Source organism: Onychomys torridus, chromosome 5 (assembly GCF_903995425.1).
Source record: "Onychomys torridus chromosome 5, mOncTor1.1, whole genome shotgun sequence".
Taxonomy (NCBI): domain Eukaryota; kingdom Metazoa; phylum Chordata; class Mammalia; order Rodentia; family Cricetidae; genus Onychomys; species Onychomys torridus.
The window spans coordinates 97,442,008-97,450,514 of NC_050447.1; the positions used below are offsets into that span (position 1 = coordinate 97,442,008).

At 44.7% G+C, this 8,507-nt stretch overlaps 1 non-coding gene across 1 annotated transcript; it reads left to right on the plus strand.

The window, feature by feature from the left end:
* Positions 1 to 1,511: 1,511 nt before the first annotated feature.
* Positions 1,512 to 1,600, plus strand: Trnay-gua. Its single transcript is given in 2 exon segments — positions 1,512 to 1,548; positions 1,565 to 1,600. It is a non-coding gene; the product is annotated as a tRNA-Tyr (tRNA).
* The last annotated feature ends 6,907 nt before the right edge of the window (positions 1,601 to 8,507 follow it).

An 8,507-nucleotide genomic window follows, 5' to 3' on the forward strand; every position in this document is an offset into this window, starting at 1 on the left:
AGGAGGATCTCTGCAAGTTACATAGTGAGCTACAATCCTGCCTAGTCGAGAGAGAAGAGAGAGGCAGAGCTGAGGCTTGAGGAACAGGAAGCCTAGCACGGAGGAGAAGCTGGACAAAGAGACCAGCTGTGTTATTCTGAGGTTCGCTGAGCTGAGAGAGAAGCACCTACCGACTCGAGGTCACAGAGGAAACAGGAGTGGGAGCCAGAGTGGCCAAGGGAAAAAGCGGCATGTGGCCCCAGGGTCAAAGTTAGAGCCAGCAGAAGGCGGGGGTTGTGTGCTGTTAGGGAAGCCTGCCCCCAGGTGGCCAAGTGTATTACTCAGGGGGAAAAAAGTTTTCCAAGGACGTGAACTAGGGATTGGTGGTCCGGTGGTTCGGATCCATCCTCCTCCTCTAAGAGAACGGTACATTCATTAAGAACTGGACTGAGTGTAGGGAATAGGGACAAAAAGAAAGCCGGAGTGACTAAAACGAGACGTGAGGCCATCAACCAGTTAACTACCCCTGCAGCTTCAGTTTTTTAACACTGAAAATGACAATAAGCCCAGTGCGGTGCTCACCCGTGGAAATTCAGGACTCAGGAGGCAGGATAAGTGTAAGTTTAAGGCCAGCCTGGGCTAAGCCGCAAGATGGAGGCTTGCAGCAACTACATATAGAGAAGTTGTTTGAACAAAACAAAAGAGAGTTTGGTTCTTTTTGTGTGTGTGTCTTCTTTTATGGTTGTTTTGGGGAGGTTGTTGTTGTTGTTTGCTTTTTAAGCAAAAGACTAATGTTACTAATACCTTGTTTGAATTATGCTGGGTAGGAGGCATTTGCAAGAGTGAATGAAGCAAAGCAGGCAAAAGAATAGGAGCCCAGAAAGTAGACTGCTTTATCATTACATTTGTGAATAATTAGAGGGTTGGGGCCACAATGACTCCAGCTCTGCATCGCTGATCTCCACTAGACACTCTTAGGAGCTGCTGTGTGGGCGGCAGGATTCTACCTTCAAGGTGGCACAGTCAGAAGGACTGACATCCCCTGCCAAAGTCACTCGTGAGATCAGCAATCCCTTATGTACTTTTGAATTTCCATTTATTCCAGAGAAATGGGAAAATGAAGAAAAACAATTTTATAAACAAAATAACCATGAACCCATCAATTAATGACAGCTGACACCAATTGTTCTGGTATTTATTTTATATTTGTGTACATCATAGAAACAACCAGTAAGTTTTCCTAAATAATTCAAAGCATTAAAAAAAAAAAAAAGGACGTATTGCCAAGATCGTGGATTGTTTACTGTTTTTTTTTCTACTGTAAATAATGCACTTGTCACTGGTAGAGTGCCCACTTAGCATTTGTGAAGCCCTGAGTTTGATCCTCAGCATTGTTTAAAATGAGGCATGGTGACTTATACTAGTAATCCAAGGTGGAGACAGAATGATCAAAATTTTAAAACCATTCAAATAACAGAAATTTGAAGGCAGCCTAAGCTACTTGAAATCTTGTTAGAAGACACCTGTATCATCCTTCGATAGCTCAGTTGGTAGAGCGGAGGACTGTAGAGGGTCCAACTTGGATATCCTTAGGTCGCTGGTTCGAATCCGGCTCGAAGGATAAATGTTTTGTGTGGCTCAGATTCCCAGAACATATATTATGGGAGGTAGTAGGCCAGAACTACCTGACCCAGACTATTAAAGGCAAACAAAAGAATAATGCACTTTGTTCATAAATTTAATAGCTTCCTAATATGCTGTTTGATCCAATTCAAAAATGGTACCATTGGATCAGAGGGCATAAACATGCTGAACCACTTGGTATAGTCTAGAATGGAGCTGTCCAAGTCAGGTACTGTCAGATTTGAGGATGGGCTTGCTTCATGATGCTTCTTATTGGTCTGTATGGATGTTTTAGAAATTAAAGTTAATAACTGTATTATATTTGGAGTCTGGGGAGATAGATGTCTCAGCAGTTAAGAGCATTGGCTGCTCTTGCAGAGGGCCCGGGTTCAGTTCCCAGTACCTATGTGATAGCTCACAACCATCTGTAACTCAAGTTCCAGAGATCTTCTGGGGCACTCACACACATGGCAAAAATACATGGATACACATAAATTAAAAATAAGTTTTAAAATAATGGCTTTATATATTTTTTTTACAAAATTCCTTCTTAGTTTTATTTATCTTTTAATTATTATTATTTAATTTTTTAGTTTTTCGAGACAGGATTTCTCTGTGTAGTTTGTTTGTTTGTTTTGTTTGTTTTTGTTTTTGAGCCTGTCCTGAATCTCCCTCTGTAGACCAGGCTGGCTTCGAACTCACAGAGATCCACCTGGCTCTGCCTCCTGAGTGCTGGGATTAAAGGCATGCCCCATGGCAGCCTGGTTTATCTTTCAATTATTTTGACCCCCAGTTGGCCCACTTAGACTGTCAGGATGTGGGTTGTTTCCATCACAAATCTGGTTATACTACTTTTTGTTTAAAATTCTCTGTATGTTAAGGACTGGTAAGAGGGCTTAGAAGGTAACAATCCCTGCATCAATCAGAAATGTGTCGATCAGAAATGCTACATCGATATTGTTTATACCTACAGGATATGTATCTTATTAAAATATCAGGTCTTTAGTTCTGAATCCTTGCCTCATCTGTTGTGGGTAATTTGTATTTTAAAACGATTTATACAATACATTTAAATGTTCCGTCCTGGCTTATCCGATTGAAGGATAAAGATACTGTCAGTTGGGCTGCAGTGAAGAACATGGACTGCTCCTGTAAGGACCTGTGTGGACTGGCTCATGACCACCTGTGACTCTGCTCCCAGGGCTCTGATACCCTCTTTGGATTCTTTGAGCATCTGCACTCATGTGCACAAACCCACATTTGGGCATACACGTATAAACACAATTAAAAATTAAAAATAAATCTTAAAAAAAATATTACTGCCGGGCAGGGGTGGCCCAACACAAATTCACATGAGATTATGTTGAGTGTGTTTTTTCCTTCCAATGTGTACTTTGTAAATGACAAAGATATCTCAGGGTCAAAAGGTTGGAGAAAGGAAAAGTCTGTTGTTGTGGGATATGTTGACCACACTCTGACACTCCTGAGACTGCCCAATTAAGTTATACCTTGAGCCAATGACTAGCTGACCAGAATTGGTCATGGAGAAGCCAGCAATTTGGATAGAGAAGACACACAGGAAGGAAAGGGTGGGGACTAGAGTTTGAGCTCTCTTGGTTCTGGGACACATGAAGAGATACGTCTCTTGCGCTGTCTCTTGCCAAAAAGCAAGGTCAGCTAGTTGCTACTCAGACTCTCTGAGCTAGCAAATTTTCACCCCAGCCATTGACTTCTGAGTCTTATTGATAAATAAAATGATAGAGAATTAATTTAAAACTACATATCAAGGTTGTGGCTGAGCTGGGATCATGGAACCAGAAGCCCCGCCAGGCCATGGCCTGAGTGGCCTGTGGGGTGCTGACTGAGGGGCCGTGGAGCAGCAGGCAATAATTAAAATATCAGTAGATTCATGTGCAGCCGCTAAGCCGACAGAAAAGCAGCCTTTCTCTTTCTTTGTCCTGCTGTCTCCCTGCCGTCCCACCTGCAGGCAGGATCTGGAATTGGTGTGGTCACTCAAACCATCACCTCTAGATAACAGTGCTTATCTTCCCTCTTCCTTCTTGTCTGCACGATGAATTCATCTTCCTCCCTCAAAAGACATTGCAGAGTGGTAACTTCTGCAATGTCTTCCAGAAGCAAACAAATCTAATGATGTTTATGGGGGCGGGAGCAAGCACACAGTACAGCTAAGGATCACCTTGAAATGATCCTCCTGCCTCCAACCCCCAAGGCTGGGATTACAGGTATGTGCCACCAAACTGGCTGCACATCACTTTTATTATTTTATTTGATCTGTTTATTTTGAGACAAGGTCTCAGTTTGTAGCCGAGGCTTGCCTGCAACTCACTGTAGTCTATGATGGCCTTGAAGTCAAAACAATCTTCCTGCCTCAGATCTTGAGTATGGAAATTAATGTATGAGCCACCATGCTGATCTGTATAATTGCTTTATCTGTTACTTTTCTCCATGTTTCTGAACACAATAACTCATTTACGCTTTTATTTCTCTATATAACCATGCACATTTTTGATGCATTTTTAGTGTGTGTGTGTGTGTGTGTGTGTGTGTGTGTGTGTGTGTGTGTGTGTGTTTGCATGCTCGAGCGTGCTGGAGATTGAACTCAAGGCCCCCGATGCTGAGCACATAGACTGCTGAGTTATACCCACAGGCTTCTATGGCTTTTTGTCTTATTCTTGTTCATAATCCTCAGGTGATGAGGCAGCAGCCAGCTGTGACAGTTCTGGTTAAAGTGAGTCAAGAGGAAGGGCTGGAGCGAGCAAGCACCATGCAAGTTCTGGGCTCTTAGCTGGTTTGCCGTTGAATGTCATGGCCAAATGCTCTTTCAGGGATCACACACAATCAACATACACCAGATATGACCATATGACGTTTGATAATGCGATTCTGAAATAATGCTCCTATAGACAAACTCAAGCATAGGACAGTATGATGGGATTTGCATATTTGTGAGGGATGTGGAAATGAAGCGAAAGGAGATGATGGTCTAAAGAAGATGGAAGGGTCATCAGAGAACTTAGCAGAAGCCAATGGACTAAGGTTGGACTGAGCAAGACAGACAGAGGATTCAGGAGGGGACTAAATGAGACCTTCTCTGAGTTCTGCCCCTGGCAGCCTCTGTGTTACCTCTGGTTATTGCTCAGTCTGTCCTTATCATTGTCCTGTGGCCTGAGTGTGCAACGTGCCAAAGCAGGGAAGGTCTCCTTTTCCCTCTGGATGACAGGCTGTGGGATGGGGTGAGCAAAGCTGGACTCTGACATTTCAGCAGCAGCCTATACATCTGTTATTAGGCCAAGTGTGGTGCTGCACACCCACCACACTTCATGACCCAGCATTTGGGACACGGAAGCAGGAGCTTAGGGGTGCATAGGGACTCAGGGCCAGGCTGGGCTACGCCAGATCCAGACATTTAAAAAATGGGCTGCCTTCATCCCCTTTCCTCTTACCACCGCCACTCTGTGCACCCTAAGTAAGTCTTATCTTATTTGTCTTCACCAAAAGCAGACCCAGAAACAAAGATCTGGATGCCTGTAAAGTACTGGGAGGTGATCTCAGGAAACACAGTGAGGAAGCAAAGAAAAGAGAGAAGGAAGAACCAGTGAAGGGCAAGTTCATTGGGCTGCTGTTATGAGCTCAGCTTTGCTGAGGACTGTTTTGAGACAGGGTCTCACTATGTTACCCTGGCTGCCCTGAAGTTCAATATATAGACCCTGCTGCCCTTAAGCTCACAGGGATCCATCTGCCTCTGCCTTTTAGGTGCTAAAATTAAAGGCATGGGGCAGTATGCCCTGCTTCTGGGGACTCTTAAGTGATTAGGTGGTATTAGAAACTCCCTATCTCAGAACTGAGTGGAAATCTTGCTCCCACCCCCTCATGAGGACTTGGCGAGGGATGTTTGTCAGGGAAATGCCAGAAGCAAACTGGGAGACAATGGGGTGGCGCCTTGAGACTCAAGGGATGTGATATTCAGAAGACAGCTGTCTTTAAAGGTATGGAACACTATGTTGTAAATTGTCAGGACTCCCAGGACTTATCCCAAGGCCACTCACCACCGTCTCTACCAGCTCTGGGGTCTCTGCTTCTTTTCACCACCGCCTCTCCAAACACCTGCCTGGAACCCTCCCTCCATCACTGTTAGCCAGAGTTAGGAATTATGGGGTGCCTTCAGGCAATCTAGGGAGGGAGGAATGGATCAGCTAATGTTGTGGTCAACTTCCAAGAGAGAGTTTGTGACCTAAAACTTCAAAAACAATGATTACCTCCTCCTTCCTTTCTGTCTTTATCTCCAAAGTGCTGTAGGGTGTTTGTTTGTTTGTTTGTAATTATCGTGTATCCTGAGCCTTAGAGATCTTGGGGGTTGAAGTTCTGACTCCCTGAGTACCACGGTGTGTGCCAGTTCTGTCTGTGGCAGTGGTGGGGCTCACAAAAGGCTTGTTGTTTGTAGAACAATGGGGACAAGGACTTTCCCAAGCCCCTTCCTTAGGTTCTCTGGAAAGTGAGCAAGACTAAAAATTATCAGATGAGTTAAGTATGTGGAAACCAGCTGAGCGTGTTAAAGATGCGTTTCTGGGAATGTGTACATACAACTCACAATGAGACAACTGTTCACTCCTATGAACTCCTGATTATCAGTGCATCAGGAACATACTTTATGTCTCAGCTTTTGTTCTTAGAAATCTGCGGGAAGTTCCTTTTGGCTTCAGCTGTCAAGAGTTTGCTGTATCTGAGAACTCAAAGTGGGGAGCCAAGTTTGGGGTGGGTGCTGTGAATGCTGGGAGACCGGTAGTGGGGTTCTGACTGCCTGTGGCTACATGAAGACTGTTGGTCCACAGCTGCCCAGCTAGGGTTTGTCCATGGCCATGGGGCCTGGATTGGAGACACAGCTCCACAGTGTCCCCTACAGCAGCTTGAGGAAGTTTTCCTTTTTCAGATACTCAAGTGAAGATGGGATTCTTGGCTTCATGACAGAAAAGAACCTCAGGATGAGCCAGCATGAAGCAGACTTTTTTAGGAAGAGATTTTAACATAGATTAAATTTTTATTACATTTGTTTATTTTGATTGATTGAATGATTGATTAGGGGTAGATGAGTGTGGGAGCACATGTATGCAGAGGTTAGAGGGCAACTTTCAGGGTCAGTTCTCTCCTTCCCAGGGACTGGACGCTAAGTTGTCAGGCCTGGTGGTGAGTGCCTTTTCCTGATGACCCTTAAGTATAGACTTAAGCATGGGAAATAATAGAGAGGCACTCGGGGAAAGGAAAAGACACACTCAAGTGTGAATGTGGGGAACTCAAGAGAGAGTTACACTTACGAGGGTTACTAGTAGCCATATATGATTTTGGTGGCTCTCAAGTTACATCTCAAAGGGTTGCTTCTCCTTTTCTCCTCTTTTTTGATAAATGGAGTTATAGGTGGTCCCTGTGGTGTCTTGGATAGGATTTCCACCTGATACAGTAAAACCATGGGCCACAAGGTTTGAACAAGGAGCCAAAGACATGACCATTAATGTAAATGTGTTTCTTGTGATTCTTAGAAAATTGTAGATTTACAGTTGGAAAAAAGCCATATATGCTGAGGTCTGAGCATGATACAGGCTATTTTATCATTCTAACTCGAAATATCTCTATATAAAGGAAATATGGTCTCTGTGTAGACATCCTTAGCTGCCAGTGTTAACTGTGCTGGAATTTCCAGCTGCAAGAATAAACTTCAGCTTCTCTCTGTGGTGAGAGGCTTCCCATTGTATTGGGAGGAGCAGTACGCCTTCTCCCCACCATACCCCTACTTTCCTCAGCCAAGACCCTGGAGGCTGCAACCTGCCCTGGCTACCACCTGAGTTGCTAAACAATTTACTGAGAGATGCTGGTTGGGATCTGAAGTAGGGGTGTGTGTGTGTGTGTGTGTGTGTGTGTGTGTGTGTGTGTGTGTGTTTTGGGCAGCTGAAAGAAGCCTTTTGGCATGACTGTGATGGGAAGCCCACTAGGGCTGTGGGGTTGCTGAGCTCTACAAGTCAAGAAGACCAGACCAACAGGACCTGTAAGGATGAGGTTGCACAGGACCTTGTGATCAGCTCCCATGAGAGTTTAGTGCCACCTCCAGGACTCCTTAGTGTATGTACACAACAGTACGTGGCCTTCTAGAATCCCAGAAACGTCTATAAGTGTTCTCAGAGACAAGGCTGGTCCTGCTGGGTGAGCCCCAAGTCAAGTCTGGCAAGTAAGGCCTTCCAGAGCTTGGGATAGAATACAGCTAGTAAAATTTCAATTACCGTTACAAGCTCTCTGAACCTGCCGCGCCATTGAATAAACTGCTTCGGAAGACTGCCTCTGATTGGCTGTAGCTCGGTAGCGGTTCCTTACTGGAAGAAGCTAGTGGGTATCTCTCTCAGGCCAAACTTACAGCTCATCTTGGAAGAAAGGAAACTGCCAACATGTCTAAGAACATTCCTCTGAAAAAGACTAACGGAATCTTCTTTGGTCAAAGTAGTTAGTTGATTGAATAAAATATGTTTTTCTTCTCTCTCTCTCTCTCTCTCTCTGTCTCTCTCTCTCTCTGTCTGTCTGTCTGTCTGTCTGTCTGTCTCTCTCTCTCTCCCTCTCCCTCTCTCTCTCTCTCAGAAGTCAATGACCGATGACATGTGTGGACCGCCTCTCTATGTCGGGGCCTGTTGCAGGGTGTATGTAGAAGTGGGGAGAAGATACTGAGCTGAGACTGAAGAAAGGTGGCAGGCTGGACAGAGGCAGAGAAGAGGAAATGCAAGCCCTGCTTACCGGAAGAGTTTCTCATGCTAACAGTGACCAAATAACTCACTAGGTTCCCTCTCCTCCCAGTTACTTCCAGTTTCCAGGCATGCTAGCCTCTTTGTTTTCGCACAGCCGCTCATGCT